This window comes from Dendrobium catenatum, unplaced genomic scaffold (assembly GCF_001605985.2).
Source record: "Dendrobium catenatum unplaced genomic scaffold, ASM160598v2 fragScaff_scaffold_883, whole genome shotgun sequence".
In the NCBI taxonomy this organism is placed as follows: domain Eukaryota; kingdom Viridiplantae; phylum Streptophyta; class Magnoliopsida; order Asparagales; family Orchidaceae; genus Dendrobium; species Dendrobium catenatum.
In genome coordinates, this window is record NW_021319345.1 from 292,684 (window position 1) to 312,733 (window position 20,050).

A 20,050-nucleotide genomic window follows, 5' to 3' on the forward strand; every position below is an offset into this window, starting at 1 on the left:
TCGGGCCAATTCGTTTGCCATACGGGTTGGGTTCAGGTTCGAGTTCTTGACCCATTTTATATACCAGGTCAAATCGAAATGACCTGACTTTCGAGTCCAGTTGCAGATGTTTTGGATGGGATGAAGTCACTGATGCCTAGCCACATAGGTTGCCCGAGGGCGAAGGACCGGAAACGTGGGAGAGAGGGGTTGTTCGATGATGTCGTGACGATGTCATTGATGTTAGTGGGAGCCGGGATTGACAATGTGAACGGTTTCCAGTAGCGAGGCAGACGCCTAGCGGGGTCATCATCAAGGTTGTAGGATGGGGTTGCCGTCTGGCGGTTTACGGTTTCAGAATTGCAACAGTGAGTCAGACAGTTTGTCGGTTGCAGGATGTGGGTAACGAAGACAACAACCTAAGCACCAGTGAGTCATTGACATCGTTCTCGCTTGTCTTATCCCACTGTTTCGGGTTGCAGGTTATTTCGGGCTGATCGGAAACCGATCAGGTTGGGGTCGGGCTCAGATTCCCGACCCGTTTCTATAGCAGGATCGGACTTTGGTCGGACCGATTAGTTGGACTTGAACAGGATTAGATGACCGGTTTTGACACCGAATACCGGTCGGACCGGAATGGTAAGCTCATGGATCATCGTAATCTCGCTTTCTATAAATAACTCGCCGTAGAGCGATTGCGCACTTTTGCTGGCGTAAGTCGCTAAGCCTCTCGCTCTCTTAGGATTCTAGGTTTTCTTTTCCGGAGCCGACCAAAGCATTGCGATGCAATCGAACCTGATAGGTGCGTGGTGTTCTGCTTCTACCAGACTACGTTGCAGATGTTTCTCTTCCGGTTTGTTTTCTTAGATCTCGGGGTTTCTTGGAATCTCGGGGTTTTTCTTCTAGAAAAAAACATATGGAAAGATATTTTGAGATATTCTCAGAGGATCGAAATGCTGTCATGTATTATTTAGGGAATAGCAATTGTTACTTGTTTCTTTGATCATAGAGGTGTTTTTGTAATCTTTTTTTGACCGTTTAAATGATTAATACACGATGACATGTGGTTTATGCTTGTTTGTTTGTTTTTTTTGATTTTTTAGGGTGGAGTAACTTTGTTTAAAGGAAAAACTGTAACTTCCATGAGGTTGCTGCTGGCGGATCTCTTTATTTTTCTCCAAATTGTGCCTACAGCTTGAGGTTGGTCTTCGAAGCAATTTACTTTTTTTTGTATTAATGTTTACATATTATGAATTTGTCATTCATGGTTAGGATTTTTTCTATTTAATAATTTATGTGGTTCCTTTCCAATAACTTATTTGTTAATTATAGAGTAATTGCTGCATCATCTGGCTGTTTTTATTCATTAAGGTTTTGTAACTTAAGCATCAGATGTTAAAGCTTAAGGGGCTGTTTGGCAACAAGTAGGATTTAACTTTAGTATGATTTAGTAAATCTAGATTTAGTACATCCTAGATATGTTAAATTCTGAAAATTGTTTGGCAATATAGTTGTTAAATCCTGTGATTATGTTTGGCAACATAATCCAGGATTTAAGTTGGTTGGTTCATTTGGAAATTAAATTTAATGTGTTTTGAATTTAATTTGCGTGTCAAGTATGAGTTTCTTATTAACTTTAATTTTAATTACCATTAATAAGTTATAATGATAAATAATATATTTAGAAGCTAGCTTAGTTATTACTAGTTATCAAATTAGTTATTTAGGTGTTAATATCAAAGTACTTATTATATTAATAATTATCTAATTATATTCCTAAAGACTAATTATTTAGTTAATTATTTTTTAAAATTATAAATTATTTAACTACTACTCATACTAATGATTTAAGTATTATTTAAATAGTTTTAGTTATTAATTATCTCATTGATCACATAAATATTCAACTACTAATTAATTATTTAACTGTTATTTAGAATATTAAATATATAATTAACTATTTATATTTTAAATTATATTAATTAAACTGATTTAATGACCAATTATACTACTAATTATTTAATTAAGCAAAATTAGTTTACTTAATTACACTACTAAAGTACTTCTAATTATTTAATTAATCTAATTAATTATTAAGATTGAAATTATATTAATAATGCTAACTTAGATTAATTTCTAATTTCAGATATTGTTTAAGGTAGGGGTGTCAATATTTGACACAACTCGAAAATTCATTTTGACACCTTTAGTTTTTGGTTTGCTTTTTATCTTTTTCCTGCGCTTCACTGTTGTCACTATTCCTTGTCGCCGTTTCGTCGTGGCTGCTTTGGCTTCGCGTGATATTTTTTGATAGTGTTGCTAAAGAAGCTTATTCGCCTCCTTGGAAGGCGTTAGATCAAAAGTCATGACGGGAGATCACTTGCTGCGTAGGTTACCATCTTCGACTCCTTCAAGACGGGAGCTCGCTCGCACATTGTGGAAGAACTTCGCAAATCCATAAGTCTCATTAAATCTGCCGAATGATGGGATTTAGTAAATTTCGGATTTACGATTCGGATTTATTGTGTGCTCTCAAACCGTTTAATAGGATTTAGGACAAATCTGGTGTAAATCCTGCTTAAATCTAGCTACCAACCAACCCCTAAATGTAAGATTTTTGATTAAAAGCTTCAGTTTTCTTATATCTCAGGAGTAAGATCAATGTGTATTAGTATGCTTGTAATTTTATTTTTTTTTAAATAATCCCGATGTCATGAAATTGTTTTGATTACATCTAAATCAGAGCTATTATATGTTATGATCTATATCTAAAAAAAAAATAATAAAAAAAAAACAAAAAAAAATCTATATCTAAACAAACTTAGTATGTTTGATTGACGTTTTACTAGTTGGTTTGTGTTAACCAAGTAGAATTGGGGCTTTAACCACACATTAAGATGCTTGTAAATATCTTTCAATGGCCTATTTGTTATTCCCTGGCCTCCATATTTTTTTATTCTTTTCCTAGAGTAAATAGTTTTCATTGTATCTGATTGTTTGATGTCATAGTTCTTATATAGTCTTGATTTCAGAGATTTTTTTAGTAGTTTGTTATTGTCTCGTGTAACATTGTGTTAAACTATGATTGAACATGTGAATCTTACTTTCCAAACATAAGACCCATGTTGTTATCTGCAAGAGGTAGGAAATTACCCTCCCACTCTATAAGTGAAAGTTGGGGAAGTTGGGGAAGAAAATTTTAATAAAGATATTTTGTTTTCTTATGAAAGACTAGGGGTGCAAACGAGTCGAGTCAAGCTCGAGCCAAGGGGTGTTCGAGTTGAGCTCGACTTGTCTCATGAAACGAGTCGAGTCAAGCGACTCGTCTAGCTCCTTCCCGACCTGCGTCTTCCGCAGACAGGTATGTCGTCTTGTCCGTTGATCGTCGTCCTGTCAAGCTCCGTCGAAGCCGCAAGCTCTGAACACTTCGTCGTCCTGTCAATCTCCGTTGAAGCCACAAGCTACGTCGTCCCGACCTACATCGTCCGTGGACAACTATGTCGTCCCATCAAGCTCCGAACACTCCGCTCCTGCCTACGAAATGATTTCCAAAATCCGAATCTCGTTCCCGCATGTGTCTTCTCTTACATGAGCTACTCGACGAGCTTTAGAGTCGAGTTGTGGAGTGTTCGAACTCGGGCTCGTTAAGCCGTTGAGCTCAATATTGTGTTTGAGCTCCACTCGCGAGCTCGATAAGCTCAACTCGCCAAGCTCGACTCGTCGAGCTCGAGCTAACTCGCGAGCCATCTTGATTCGATTGCACCTTTATGAGAGACATTCTACTTAATATTTTTTTGATTTGTTTGTAGCCTAGGAAGTTGAAGTGTATGGTAGTCATCATAAGCTTCCATATGTATTCTACATGTACATAGAATAGTCATTAACCTATATGTTACTCACAAAAGAGCTTTAAAGTAATCAAGAAATATATTATTTTAAATTTTTAATGAAGATAATGCAAGATTTGAGTTATATGAAATTTGATTATTTGTTGCATTGTAGTTTCCCTAGCATGGGATAATGTTCATAGTGATGAATTTGAAGTTAATCATCTAAAATTGAAAATGGAGAAGTGTTCGTTGGAGGGAGTGATGGTGGAAAATTGATTTTGGCTATTCTTGCATTGATGGAGATGAAAATGCTGCAAGTAAGCCACAATAGTGAGGTTTAAATGTTAGCTATTAAATATGATAATCTTGAGTGAATATATTTGAATGTACCAAGATCAAAAAAGCCAAAATGGGAAACTGAGTCTATTTGCCTTAGCAAGGTGAGGCGTAAGCCTCGAAATAGATCGGTATGTAAGCTTTCAAACTGAAAAAATAAAAGAACTCACAAATTTAAAAAAAAATCATAAATATCAATTTTTAATGTTAATATGAAATGAAACTTTGAATTGAGATTCAAGAATTAGATGAAAAAATCCATAACCAATAAATAAATAAATAAAATAATAAACATGAATTAAAAAATTAGTAAAAAAATAAATATTTTAGAAAAATCATGTCAGTTCAGTTTCAAATTTCCTCTTATTGCTTGACAAAATGTTCCTCTCATTTGTTTTCTCGTCTCTTTCACTTGAAGAGGTCTTGTGATACTTGTTTGCTCTTGTTTTTTGCACTCACAGAATTCTTGCTCTTGTATTGGAGATTCAACGTGATCTTTCTCCCTTCGGTTTGTTGCGTTGGCACGAAGAAGACGACTTGCTGGGCATAAGGGAGCTTGACTGCAAGACCCACCCGTCGAGCAGGGACGAAAGTCGGCAGAGCAATACAAGTGTCATGCTGCTAGGCGAAGCGGTGGAGTGCTACACCCTAGATGGCGAGAGTCCAGTAGCCGAAAGCATCACTAGCTTACGCTCTTACCCGAGTAGCATGGGGCACGTGGAATCCCATGTGAATCAGCAAGGACCACCTTGCAAGGCTAAATACTCCTGGGTGATTTGCATGAAGAAGACTTGCTGTAACTCTCAGCCTTAGAACTAATGTTGAGCGGCAATGATTGTATTAAGTAGATGAGATGTAAGTGTAATATAATATAATATATATTAATAATATAATATAATAAAATATAATATGAACATTTTAAATAACCTTATTTATGGTTTGCCTCATATGCCTTGAGGCATATCCCTCATTGTTGAGTGGTGGCAATGAGGCTTAAGCCTTGAAATGTTTTTTGTGCGCCTCAGTTTGGGGCATGTCTCAAGGTTTGTGCTTTGAATACTTTTTAAATAATGGAATTTATGGTGTATTATAGATTTTAATTAAATTTATTATTAATGTCACCTGTGATATGACACTTACTCATTACGTAAATTAGTTGAATGATGAGTAATAGTAATATTTTGGATTCAAATAAAATAGATTCTATTAAATGAAGTAGTTGAATGTCAATTAAATGAAAACTAATTTCTCATACCATGTGCTAGTTATATAATGTAGAAGTTTCTTATATAAGTGAGTCATAAGCAAAAGTTTAGAGTTTAGACTAATAGGTCAATCTAATATTTGTTGGTTATGTCAAAACTCATATGCGACTTTGTCTTGGTTTTGAGGTAGTTTGACAACCTAGGTAGGCATAGGCACCATTCTTGTCAAGGGTGAAGAGCACATCATAGCGCAATGGTCTCATTGGAGTTGTAATGCGTAGCATGATATGAGCTATTTTAAACCTAGTGTGAAATATTAAAAATTATAGAAAAAAAAAACATAGCTAAATATGAAAGACTACCTAATTGAAAGATAAACGATCGTGATAATAAAAACAATCAAATTGATGTTTATGTTGAACTCCTCAATGTCTCATTCACTTAAAATTTAAATTATTATATATTTTTTATAAGAATAATGTTTTTTTAAAATAAATTATACTAATAATTTTGAAAGGCATCATTATCATAAGTCATAAAAGTCTCATTTTCTTGATCATCATCATCATTATATTCTAAATCTTAATCTTTTTTGTTACCATCATCATCTTCATGTTCAATTGCAAGTGTTAAGCCTAGATGGAGATCCTTATCTTTATCTTTAGATTTCTCTCGAATATTGTAGTTTCTTTCATAAACACTATTAATTTTTGCAACGATACTTTATTTCAAATATTCTTTTCCAATAAATAATTCATTAACTTCATTAGACTCATCGCCCATTTTTTCTGTTAACCACTCATTAGCATCATCTATATCATTTAAAGAGACGATAAAAAAACCATGATAGTTATATATTTGAGTCGAGGTCTCGTCATATTTCATATGAGCTAAATCTTGAGGCAATCATGATCCATTTTGCTTCTCCTTTTGATGTGAAATTGCAACAAAAAATCAAAATGATTAATTTCTGAATTTTTTTAATAAGAATCGATATACAATTTTATATTGTACGTGCATGCTCAAATATGCTCCAATTATGACTATAGGTAAGGCTGACAATTTAATCGCTAAACTTTGTAAATGTGGAGCTCTTTGGCCGTACCTTAGCCACTAATCAACTAGAAATATTTATAAACATCCGTGTCTTGTATAAATAAAATTATGCTTGACCACTGGCTTCTCACAGCCATGCCTTAATCTTAGAATGTTTAATGTATTCTTTCATTATTAAATTTAAATAATAATATACGCAAAATGCCCAATATAAATGTGGTTACTTATCCATCAACAACTTTCCTATAAAATATCATAAATCATTGAACAATAAAGTATTAACATAGTAAAAAAATAATTTTAATGAAGATGAAGTATGTAGTGAAAGCATTCTTAGAAGCATTATCAGTGTCCACTCAAAGAACACAATGTGGTCCATTATCCTCTATTGGCATTAGATTTATCTGCATTGAAGGAATACCAACATCATACATCTATTGGCAATACTCTTGGACTGCTCTTTCTCTCATCTCCTTTCTAGCAGCATCCATTTCTTTTACCATTTTATCTTTTTGTTGCTACTTCACAACTTCAAGAGGATTCATGATAAAAAAAAGTCCTTTAGCCTTTGGCTCTTTTTAAGCATAGAATTCATTCAATTTTGAGGTTATGCATTTAATTTTATGATATTGTTTTATGGTCCAATGCATAAAGTATCATCGTTGTCCAAAATAATGTCAAAATTATCATCTTCATCCTTATTACCATGTGCAATTCATTAATTTGAACTTTCAACTCTTTCTTCTTATTCGTAGATGCCTGGATTTCATCTTCTACTTGTTAAGGGCATTTACCACAAGCTTTAGTTTTCTAAAAACCTCAATGAAATGTTTTTAGTGGCAAGTTATTCCTCCTCTTGTCATTTTACCACAAAAAAAAAAAAAAACACTTTTATTCATGTTGGATTATTCTTTGTAGCTTGCACTAAATTCAACATTTTTTTTCATCTAATATGTGAAATTGATAACATAAATAAGAAAAAGTTTAGTGAACCATTTGGAACCCACACTTCAGAGTCATTAGAAACTTTGATTAGCATACGTTCGACACCAAATAATATTATTTATTCTTCCAATCCTTTAACACTTCTATTCATTTAACACTATTATTCATTTAACACCTCATAGTCATTAGAAATTTTGAGAAAAAATAATATAAATTTTATAGCCATTGTTTTATGAACAAAAAATAGAAATTAGAAAAAGACCATATGAGTACATGTAAATTAGTGAAGCCATTCAATCAAAGTATCAAACCATGACATTAGCACTAAAGTGAAAGGCTGAAATAATCAAAGAGTAGCTGTTTCAATGAAGTTTTGAAGCATTGAAACCCTTAGTGAATGATTGAATGCGTCAAAGCTGGTTTGAAGCTTGGTGATCGGTGAGATCCTATACCCTAAAGGTGTGTCAGTGTTGTTTGAGATGTGAGATTGGTGAGTTGAGCATTGATGTTGGAACAGTTGGCTCTGCTAAAGCTTAGCGAGATGGGGAGGGGGAGTCTTGATAGTGGGAGGACTTAGTGAGAGAGATGGGGGAACATCAAGGTCAAGATAGAGGGGGATCCCAAGGGCTCTTACGCACATCCAGTTTCAATAAAATTAAACCCTAAATTATAATTAAAGTGAAATAAATACAAGAAATAATAATAAAAAAATACAAGAAATAAGATATGTATAATATTTAAACTAATTTCAAGCCATAATCAAATATTGTGATCCATGGGGGCTCTCCATTGTCATGAATAGCGCAAATAGTATGCATCATGTTAGCCCTCTGTGCCTCACTAGAAAAATGGTGTAGAGGGTGCGCCACACTGTGCCTTGCTCCATTGTGCACACCATTTGGTGCTATTGACATGTATGATTGGCGCAATATGTTGCTTTGTGATTGACTTATGTGATAGTACAATGTTTTTAAAACCGGGGAGTGGGTCAGGAGGCATTTACTATTGCTAAGTTGATCAATTGATTCAGTGATTTATACCTAAGCTAGTGAAAGTAACCACATAGTTTGAGCATTTTCTAGTATAATGGAGGCATTATTGCACTATACTTGAGAAATTAGCGGATTGTTGGCGTGAAAAAGTCATAATGGATTAGGATCAGAAGATGGAATCAATATGCATGGTAACTCGGATCATGCCCACCTTTACCTATTGTCAAAAAAATTTACATATATGCTCTCTTGGATTTTAATTCTTACCCATCTTATATCGTTAGCTTTTTTGCTTATTTTGGCCAAGTTTATTTTCTTAAGTTAAATTATTTCTATAATTTATTTGGTATTAGTACAATTGATTTGCTTATTTGCATGTTTGATATTCAGAATGATTGATTGTCGCTTATGTTTAGCTATTATGAAAACCTAATTGATGGAAGGATTAATAAAATATTTATAAATGAGCTATTTTATAAATTCATGGGCAAATTTTGGCAAAATGTTGCACATGCTTAATGTTGTACACATGAAAAACTTTTGCAGGGTAGGTTGGGTGAAGCCAAGTTTATTAGACACCCTTGTTTGGCCCATTTGGGCCCAACTTAAGGCCTGAACAAATTGATGATTTGCTTTTAATTTATATATATTACATGTTCAATATGTAAAGTATGTTTATTTATACATAACATTTATATCCTAGGAGTTTTAAAATTATTTTATTCATGTTGGTATGGGAATGATGAATTTGGTTTGTCTTGTCCAAAATTGGCCTTGCTACACACTGTCTAGTTGGGTGTTTTGATTGTTGTTGATATATCAATGCTTCATGAATATGAATAGGGCCTTGAATATGAAAATGTTTGTATTTTGTGTTGTTCAATTTGAAGGAGTTGCATGCTTGTATTTATTTTGCACATAAGGCCAAGGTTGCATACACCATCCTTCGCCTATTGTCCTATTTAACAAAATAATGTGTGTTCTCAGCCTAAATTTATGTGATTTGGGTGGTTGGATGGGTTTTGGGCTTCACCTTAAAAAGTGTAGGAAGGTTTTATCAATGTCATCACTCATCATCATTAGCCCTTTCTTAAATATTTTTGGTCATGCTTGATTTGACCAAGTATTTTCTTATTTCAGTTGTATTACATCAAGGACTAGTCTTAAGCCCATATCTTTTTGCTTTAGTCATGGATGTTCTCACTAGACATTTGCGAGAGTTTGTAACTTGGTGTATGCTTTTTGCTGATGATATATTCTATTGATAAGAGTGGAGAGGGAGTTGAAGGTAAACTTGAATTATGGAGGTCAACCTTAGAGTTTCATTTGAATAGATATAAAACTAAATATATGGAGTGTAATTTTAGTAATAATTAATCTAATGCGAGGATTGTGACTTTGGGTGATTAAGTCATCAAAAGAGTACACGTTTTTGATATCTTGGATATATTGTTCAGAGTAATGGTGAAATAGATGGGGATACTATTAGTAGAATTCAAGTTGGATGGTTGAAGTGAAGGAATGCATCAATCGTCGTGTGTGATAGAAAAATCCCCCTCAAACTTAAGGGAAAATTCTATAAGATGGTGGTTAGACCTGTATTGTTTTATGGCGCAGAATATTGGCCATTAAAAGAGAAGCATAATATTAAGTCAAGTGTTGCAGAGATGAGGATGCTCAGGCAAATGAGTGACTTTACTCTTAGAGATAAGATACGAAATGAGCATATACTTGAAAAGGTTGGAGTAGCTCCAATGGAAGATAAGATTAGAGAGTGTCGAATCAGATGGTTTGGTCACATAAAACGACAGCCTTCTGATGACCCAATTAGGAAAATAGATGTATAGATTTGACTTATGTTAAGAAAGGTAGATTTAGACCTAAAAGGACTTGGTTAGAAAATATTAAAAATGACATTACTTTTTTAGATTTAAATGAGAATTTAACTCTTAACCATACACGATGGAGAAAAATGATTCATGTGCCGGACCTCACATAGTGGGATAAAGGGTGGTTGTTGTTGTTGTTGTTAATGAATCCTCATTTTTCATTATTTTTACTTATCTTCATATGATATGTTAAATCTATTCTTCAGAAATCTTTTTGAGTACTTTTATTCATGTCATTTGTAGCGCCAACCCTTCTCTTACTTAGTTCTATGAAATAAAGTTTATCTACTGCTACTCTTAAGGGGTTTATTTTCTACCATTCATTGCACATTTTAAACCGTTTAAGTTTATTGTCAACTATTTTATTTTTATTAATTTTCACCTCTACCATCCCTTTAATAATATGCCCTTTCTTGATTTATCATTCCTAATTTTGTTGCATATTTTGCTTTGCATTTCTTGTTTTGCTACACGCAACTGATCTTTAACTAAATAAAAATGGGTTAATTTTGAGTATTTTATGGCTTCATGGACCTTTAGTTTATTCAAGAAATTCTGTGTTCAAATAAAAAAAATTCTGTTATTATCTTCCTTCAATGTTACTTATCTATTTGAATTAATGTGTGGCTTGCCATTCCAATTATGATAGATTTCTTTATCATTGCGTTGGCAAAATTAACTTGTGGGGACATCAATATTATCTTAATTTAGGTTACTAGATTACCTATGTAATAATAATGATATTATTTATTACTTATTAATAAATCAAGGGTAAAATAATGATTTAAATATAAAGAACTTGTATATGTCAGAGGTTTCCATTGAATTAAACCCCAATTTTCAGTTTTTTCTTTGTCCCTAGCTGTGAGCATCTGGATGTTTAGGAAGTGTAGGAATCCTCACAGATGCCCCTTTCCTTGTGAATGAAATTTGGTGAGATCGAAATGAATATATTTCTCTAAAAAGTCATGAATAAACCTATTTATAGGATCATCAGAACCCTTGTCTTAGCTAGTGAATGAACCAACATAAGAGTTGATAGAGCGGTCGCCGGAGCTCAAGTTTGAAAGTGTTTGGAAGCTGTTGATGACCATAAACTTATGAGAGATCGAGAGAGATGATAACTTCCATCATATGCTAGTGGATCAGTTGTTGGACAATGTCTCTGACGATTATCGGTGAAGATTATTGGATGTGAAAGGGTTGGTTGTGATTCACACAAATGGAGCATTGGTCATAGGTCTCTAGGAAGTAAGATGAAGATTTTAAAAGTGTATTATAGATTCATATAACAACATAATTGAGATATCATATATTTGCAAATTTTGAATGCTTAGGATTTTTTTATATAAATATAATCTTCAAAAGATGATAACTCTGAGCATTTAATCTATTTTGAACAAAATTTATATCTTTAGAATTCTTGGGAATTCCCCCCCCCCCCCCCCCGCCACCTCGCGAGGGGAGTGTGGTTTTGCATGGACGGATGTACTCAACCCAGCCTACATAATTTACTTCGGTTTTCCAACCTGCTATCAATTGTTTAATCCCTTACTGTATTATTAAATTTTTTCATATATGTCTCTTGTTGAGTGAACGTATTGTTGGTTATGATTTTTGTGAAATGCATGCATATTGTATGGCATGTCCTTGAACTGCTGTAGTCATGCCAGGATATTTTTTTATTGAGCTATGATTTTGCATATCCTTTCTAATATATTATATGTACTCAATATTTTTGCATTTGGATAAAGTAGAGACATCTTCATTGAAGTTGAATATTTGGTTTTGGTACTCTTGCATTGATACTGAATAGTATAGGATGAGTTTCTATTTTATCTTTAGTATAAGTATTGAACTTTGTTTGGTGAGATACTTTTTTCTCTGGTTATTAACTCAACACTTATGTTTTGGCTTCGTATAAATTGTTTATGCTTTGTACTTCTTGTTCATGCAAATTTGATTGGGTTCATTGTGGGGTAACAACTAAAAAATGTATTATTTAGTGCTAAATTTAAGAGATTATGGAGTTTTAATAAGTTATTTTTCAAGAATATTACTATTGAGGTACTTACTACTAGTGTTTAATTAATTTAGGTTTCCAACAGTTACTCAAAGTCGAGGAAGCATTGTTGCTGATGTAGCGGGATCTGTAGGTGGAAGGAGGCCTGCTGTTGAAGTAGTATCTGTGCTTGCAAATGAGCCTATGATGGGGGTTCTTGTTCGAGTAGCACAAGATCTTCTGTCACAACTCTTGAACAAGTGACAAAAAAATTAATTGTTTTAAGTGCAAATAATAAAATATCAACAAAATTAACATCCAATATAGCAGATGTAAGCTGGAGTTGGGGCTGGTTTTGTAGTTGTGGATTACCCTAACCTAGAACAGTTTAAGATGGGGCCAATAGCATTTACATGCAAGCAGGATCTTCTGGAAGCTGAGAGTTGGATTAGAGAAGTTAAGAAGGCTTTTGATACTCTAAAAGTGCCTGATTATCAGAAGGTCATTTTTATAGCTTTCAAACTTGAAGTTCATTTTTATGTATGGTGAACCTTTAGGTGTTAGGCATTTGGAGTTGAGGTAAACAGGATTTGGGAACAATTTTAAGGTTTTGTTATCTTAGGAATATTTCCCACTTTAGCGGCATATGGGGCATGTGTTTACCTCCATTTTGATGAGATTATAGTGGTTTAACATATCGTTAAATTGAATTGTGTGGTTAAGTTTGTACCAGTTCGTGGGAGATAAAGATCACAATATTAAATATTTGAGTAGAGATAGATGGGAGATCTAATTGGCTATAATATGACAAGAGTTACCAAATTTTTATGTTCTGGTTGGTAAGGTTTTACACTACAGAGAATTGAAGATCCAGTCATTAAAAATATAATAAAGTGTGAAAGCCACACGCAATGTTTTTTGAAGTATTAAAATCTTAGAAGAATAATTGGAAGTTCAAACCTGATGGGATCAAAAGAGTCTTAAAAAAATCAAAAGAGAACACTTAAGAGAAACAGGACACGACTCAATCCAAAAAGAAGTGAACAAACTCGATGTAAGAAACTAAAGATGTTTTAGAAGAAAGGAAGAAAAAAAAAGAAGAAACTAAAAGTAATCAAAATTTAAAAACTAAAAAAAGAATCCCCTCAAAACAACCAACTAGTAGTCACCTCACATGTAACGATAAAACAGGAAATTAGAGTGCTCTTATGAACATGCAAACCAGTGGTCCACCACAGCAATCCCGATTCAACACCCGTTGAAACTCCTTGAGCAAATACCAACAAACCAGCCAACAACAACACCTCTTACACCTTTTGTAGAGAAGAAATATACAATGGGGTGGAAACTTGTGGATAAAAGAAATAGATAGAAGTCTTAGAAGAAGTAAGTGGGGAAGAAGAAGCTCTCAAGCTTTGGAAGAAAACCCTCAGGTTTTTGGAGACAAAATAAGGTTCAACAACCTCCCAACAACAGCCAACATCTCATTTAAATAGGGGAAATGAGCTCAAAAGACACCCAAAGCAGCCGCCCCATTCTGCCAACCAGAACATAAGAAAACCCAAGAGAAAACGCCTGGTAGAACCACAAATCGAGTAGCCAGGCCCCCTCAAAAGACCATCCAGAATCGAACAACCATGAGTCGAACAAACACCAAGAAAAGAGCATGGCAGCTCAGGAACCAAGCAACCAATTGCTAAAAAAAAAGCCACCAATTAGCCACAACTCTCCAAACACCAAATACTAAACAGCCAAAGAAACATGGGTCTAGCCCATTTATATGAATTTCAGCCCAACAATAAATACCCGATGAAATGTTTTTTTTTTTTGCCTACATCAAAACCCCCTATATCAGAATAAAGGGATGTCTAACAATTCGGGTGTGAAGTGCTTCATGAGTAATGAGCTAGGTCATTAGTTTAAGTCAATGCCAATGAAATGCATGCCTATGTTATAATTGTTACTAATTAGGGCATGTGATTAGAGATTCTTCTAGTAGAGTTGATCAGATGAAACAATGTAAGAGCCCTAGTAGAAGCGACGCAAACAACTGTATGGTGTTATGCTTCAATTTCATTTATTGAGGTGCTTTTTTGTTGATTATCTTATAATTAGTGTATACTTATAGATGATGGATTTGTTCATTCCTTTAGATCTTGTTTTTTTCTATGTTTGGGTATCATGTATGAATTATTAGTACATTTTTTACTTTATCTGCATTTGATGGTCTTTCTATATCAAACAATTGAATAATGAAGATAGGTTTAGTCTAGATGGAGACCATGGTTACTCATGGGTTTAAAGATTCCTTAGATTGATGATTTTGATGTCATCTTGGTATTAATTGATTCTCCATTTATCATGTCTAGATTGATTTCTTTTGGAAGGTCGTTGCCTTTGATCCTCTTGGAGAATCTTGTCTAGATTGATTTCTTTTGGAAGGTCGTTGCCTTTTATCCTCTTGGAGAGTCTATTGTTTAGTATAGTTATTGAAAGATATGTTTTATATCATTTTCTTCCTAATAGGAATATTGATTAGCTCTCCTTCATAATTGAAGTTTAGGGAAGTAAATCTATATTTTCGAAATATTTTTTCATATTTTGTGATATATTTCTAGAAGTTCTAGCTATTGAAACCAATGCTTTTAAAATCGGGTTGGACCGGCCAGTTGAACCGCGAACTGGCCGGCCGGCCGGTTACGGCTCATGTTAAAACCGGTTTCGCACAAAACCGGTATTGAACCGCTCGAACCGGCGGTTCGACTGCCCAATCGTCTAACTGGTCCCGGTTTCTGATAACTGGCCCGCCGTATAATTCATTCGGATGTATCGCGTTCAAGTCCAGTTCGGCAGATCTTCTTCCCCGACGTCTCCTACTCGTTTGCGAAGCCAATACCGCTTTTGCAGTTAGGGGCATTGCCGACGAAGTTCCCCGGCGCCAGTCGTCGTCTCTACGCCATGAGGTGAACGCTTGGTTCATGTTGGTGATGAGGTCGAGCCCGACCTTCATGCCGGGGAGGTAGTTATCGCACTGGTGATCAAAGCTCTGCCACGCCATGACGCCGGAGTTGTTGAGCAAAAGGTTGCCGCTGTCGAACAGCTCCACTGTGGTTCTATTCGACTGCAAGGAGGTAACTTTTGATGAGTAAAGTGGAGGCGGAGAAGTCGTGGTACCAAATACCGACGTAGCTGGTGGCAGAGTTGTGGGAGAAAAGAAATAGAGCTCAAAGATGCCGCTGTAGGAGACGAGAGTTGCGGAGGATGAAAGATGTGAAGATGTCGGAGAAAGCTAGGAAGATGTCAGAGAAAGCTTTTGTTGCTGGGAGGAAAAATACGGATAGTGGCGTGTACAGAACTCAACATCTACCTTTTATACTATTTTTTTGTAATCTTATATGAGAATAGTCAAAACACAATCTCAAATGAAGACCAAATATTGCCAATTATAAACTTATAGATTTTAGATCCTCTGATAGAATTAAATATTGGGTTATTTTTTAAATATAATAATTATTTATTATGTCATCCGGTTCGACCCCGATCGAACCATCAAACTGCCAACCTCTTCTTTTTCCGGTTCATTGTCCGGTCTGGTTTTCAAAGCCTTGATTGAAACCATTATTTTTAAGCCATGTCATAGAATGGGGAACCGTTGAGTTTAAAAAAATAAATCAAGTACAAGAATGGATATATAAGGGTTTTTTATTAGGTCTAGCGTTCCCCTTGTGAAGCATTTGCGCTATTTGTAAAGAAGGATAGTCTTATGAGGCTTTTCTAGATTGTAGACAATTGAAGTAGTTGACTATGAAGAATAAATATACTTATGCCATATTAATGGCATGTTTGATCAATATTAAGGAACTTAGGTGCATGAGATTAGCTTATCATAAGCAAATGGCAAGAAAGTGGATATTCCCAAGAAAACTTCTCACGCTATTGAATTTTTGGTGATGCCATTAGATATAATCAATGCCCTAAGTTTTATATATTTGATGAATCAATTGTTTAAGCATTAAATCTTTTTTTTTAATTGATCTTGATATATTTTAAAGGCCAAATAAAATACGAGCAACATCTTAAGAGTTGTTTTGGAGATTCTATGATAAAAAGAATTTTATGCCAAGTTGAATAAGGGTCATTTTTTTGCACAAGGAGGTGATATATTTTGGGACATTACTTGTAGAATTGCATTTTAGTGGATACCAAGAAGTTTAAAGTTCTTAACTAGAAGAGGCCTACTTGTGGATGAAGTAAAAAGTTTTATTGGATTAGCAGACTATTATGTGATGTTTGCTGAAGGTTTTGTAGAATTGCATTACCATTGGACCTAGTTGACTCTTAAGAACTTAAAGTTCAATCAGAAATTGGCTAATGTGAAGCTCTTTGAGGAGCTTAATAATAGATTGATCGGTACACCAATGCTTATTATTCCTTTTAGCACAGATGGGCTTAAGGCGTATAGTGATGGTTCTATCCAATGTTTTGGTTGTGCCAATGCAGCATGGAGGTTGGTGGTTTACGCTTTAAGGAAATTGAAAAGTTGGTTGCTATTATATTTGCTTTGAAGATTTTGCATACTCAAGGTGTAATTGTATGGAGCTTTAGTCTATCATGTGATGTGTACTTAATATTACTAGCATTCTTCTATTATTTTTGTGAAGTATTATTGATCTATTTATAAGGAATTTGATGGTATCCCATGGTTTATGCTAAAAGAGCATGAAAAGAATTATTCTACTATTGTATTGTTTGAAGTTGTTTGTTGTTATATTTTCTTTAAATATTTTTCATACACATGAAGTAATTTTATGAAGATTTGTTCTCTCATTTTAAACATGGTACGTTATGTGTGTTGAAAACCTTAAATGAAGAGATCTTGAATTCCTACCTTCCTCCCTCACCGCCAGTCCCCCTTGGCAGCTGTGCCTGCACCGCAACCTTGCTTCCACCGTCGGACCGAGAGCCAATAGCTCTCTGGCTACGCACCTCCACGACAACCTTGCTTTGCATTGTCGGACCGAGAGCCAGTAACTTTTTGGATGCTTCCATCGAGAGAGAGAAGGGGAAAATAGAGGGAGAGAGGAAGAGAGGACACGGTTTGAAAAAAAAAAGGAATTTATTTTTATTCATCTTGAAACAATACAAGCCACTCCTATTTATACTAACTTTGCTAATGCGCCCATTGTTTCCATTGTGCCTGCTTTGATGCTGAGAACATTATTTTTAAATGATGTTGTACTTGGGAAAAATGTTAAGCACAAATTCTTGATCAAATGGAAAGACACTTCCATCATCTGATACATAGATAACAAAAGCATAAGTGCTAAAGCTTATAGGTGATCTCTTATATGATAATATTGCTACTAACTCTAGAGCGAAGTTCCTTTTTGCTCACGAGAGTTAATGAAGTATTGTTTGTGTTAGATGATGATTCAACTAAATCATTAAACTTAAATATAGTTTCTCATATGTGAATATTAAGTCAAACCAGGCTATCTAGGAGTTGAATCCAACTAGTTTTTAAGTTTTTCTTAACCTTTCGTCAATTTAGGTCAAATTTATAGTTTTTTTAATTGTTTTTGTTATTAGATTAAATTGAATTATAGGAATACTATCATCTTTTTTTTAGGGTTTGCTTTCATTTGTTAATGAGATGAATATATTATTTGATGAGGCCAATGGTAGTTGGTTGTTTCTACCTTCATTAATCCAACTTTTGTATGCGGATTGTGCTAAGTTTTGTACACCGAGTTTAACTCCTCTCTTTCTCATTCAATAGATTTATTATTTGTTCTTCTCTTTTCTAGGACTATCGAGCATCATATTTATTTGATAAGTTCTATAAAGTGCCTCAGACACAATCCTCCTTGTAAAATTCTTATAACCCTTTCATAAAACTCTTTATTAATGATCATATGATCATAACTCCTATTTTTAAGAATTACGATTTAATTCGTTATCAGGAGCTTTGAACCCTCAAGATTTGTTTATTTATTTTTCTACAGGAGGTTTTCTTCTACAACAGCTAATTCTATTGAGTCTGTTATTTATGTTGCACCTGCTTACTTTGATGTTGAGAACATCATTTTAGGTGAAGTTGTGCTTGGGAGAATGGTTGAGCATAAGTTATTGATCAAATGAAAGGCTCCTCCATTAAATGATATAGATGGAACAAAAGTAAAATTGCTAAAGCTGACAGTCTTTCGCTTAATTGGATGATTATATTATTGCTAACTCTCTATAGTGGGGTTCCTCGAGCTAAGGGGGAGTTTATGTAGTTTTGTTTTTGTTAGATGATCATTCAACCAAATTAGTAAACTTAAATCTAATTTCTAAAATGTGAATAAGAAGTGAAATTAGGTTTTAAAAGAGCCTAATCATTGCAATTTTAAACTTTTCTAGAACTTTCATTGATTTAGACCAAATTTTGTAGTATTTCTTTTCAATTTTTATTATTAGATTAGTTCTTAAAGTATTAGAAAAATCACATCATTATTTTAGGGTTTGTTTTCTTTTATAAAGATGACTAATTGCTTTGGATTACTGATGAATAAATTATTTGATGAGGCCATTGGTTGTTGGTAGCTTCTTCCTTCATTAATCCAAGTTGTGTATGCGGAATGCTCTAAGCTGTGTACTTGGAGTTTGATTCCTTTTCTCTCTTTCTCGTTCAAGTTATTTATAATATTTCAAAATTTATGTTTAGTTTTCTCTTTTCAAGGACTATCGAGATATTTGTTCAATAAACTCTATGAAGTACTTTAAACCCTAGCTCCTTGTCTAGTTGGTCAAGGAAGAACATCATTGATTCCATTGTGCCTGCTTTGATGCTGAGAACATCATTTTAAATGATGTTGTACTCCGTAAAAATGTTGAGCACAAATTCTTGATTAAATGGAAAGACACCTCCATCATTTGATACATAGATAACAAAAGTAGAAGTGCTAAAGCTTTTAGGTGATCTATTGTATGGTAATATTGCTACTAAATCTAAAGCGAAGTATATTTTGTGTTAGATGATAATTCAACAAAATTATTAAACTCAAATCTAGTTTCTCAAATATGAATATTAAGTCAAACCAGGCTATTGAAGAGTTGAATCCAACTAGTTTTTAAGTCTTTCTTAACCTTTCGTTAGTTTAGGTCATATATATATGTGTGTTATTAGATTAAATTCGAAGTATATGAATACTCTCATCCTTGTTTTAGGGGTTGTTTTAGTTTGTTAATGAGATGAATACCTTATATGAGGAGGCCAATGGTAGTTGCCTAGTTGGTTGTTTCTTCCTTCGTTGATCCAACTTTTGTATGCGGATTTGCTAAATTTTATACGCTTAGTTTAGCTCCTCTTCTCTCTTTTTCATTCAATAGATTTATTATATTTCAACTTTGTGTTTGATCTTCTCTTTTCAAGGACCAACGACCATCAGATTTTTTTAAGATGTTCTGTAAAGTGCCTCAAATGCAGCCCTCCTTGTCAAATTCCTATAGCCAATTCATAAAACTCTTTATTAATGATCGTATGATCATAATTCCTATTCTTATGAATTAAGATTTGATGCATTATCATGAGCTTTGGAGCCTCAAGATTTGCTTATTTATTTTTCTACAGGAGGGGTTTCTTCTACAGCAACTACTTCTATTGAGTCTATTTTTTATATTGCTCCTGCTTGCTTCGATGTTGAGAACATCATTTTAGGCGAAGTTGTACTTGGGAGAAAGGCTGAGCATAAGTTGTTGATCAAATGAAAAGGCTCCTCCATTAAATGATACAGATGAAACAAAAGTAGAATTGCTAAAGCTGACAGTCTTTCGC

The 20,050-nt window shown here is 34.1% G+C and overlaps 1 long non-coding RNA gene across 3 annotated transcripts; it reads left to right on the forward strand.

Annotated features, from left to right (window-relative positions):
- Positions 1 to 688: 688 nt before the first annotated feature.
- LOC110101176 lies at positions 689 to 20,044 on the forward strand. Of its 3 annotated transcripts, none has more exons than XR_002303634.2 (3): positions 689 to 832; positions 1,083 to 1,179; positions 19,847 to 20,044. It is a non-coding gene; the product is annotated as an uncharacterized LOC110101176 (long non-coding RNA). The 3 variants fall into 3 exon arrangements; XR_003701587.1 differs by lacking the exon at positions 19,847 to 20,044 and adding an exon at positions 12,330 to 19,835; XR_002303635.2 differs by lacking the exon at positions 19,847 to 20,044 and adding an exon at positions 4,607 to 7,292.
- Positions 20,045 to 20,050: the final 6 nt, after the last annotated feature.